A 367-nucleotide genomic window follows, 5' to 3' on the forward strand; every position below is an offset into this window, starting at 1 on the left:
TCACACGAGCAGGCAAGAGGATAAGGAGAACAGGACGCCGGACTCAGGTGGTCCCCAGCGGAGAAGAACGCGTCGCCACCCTAGCAAGGGACTGAACGCGACGGCTCGACGAGCAATAAGGCGGCGGGAACAATTCCAAAAACACACACATATACTCCCACACACACACCCATGTAACACACGTCAATAAAATGTTTATTGTTATATAAAAGCTAAAAGAAACAGCGAGTATCATATTACCCTCCCCGCGAGCGACCGATCACGCCATCATAAAAGAGGCAACAGCCCCCAAAGTTATATAATTTTTACTTGTTGTTTATTGAATAATTTGTTGATAGATATTGAAACAATGCAACATTCGATATGC

This window comes from Odontomachus brunneus, unplaced genomic scaffold, assembly GCF_010583005.1.
Source record: "Odontomachus brunneus isolate Ranch 3 - 2012 unplaced genomic scaffold, Obru_v1 Obru_scaffold_055, whole genome shotgun sequence".
Taxonomy (NCBI): Eukaryota; Metazoa; Arthropoda; class Insecta; order Hymenoptera; family Formicidae; genus Odontomachus; species Odontomachus brunneus.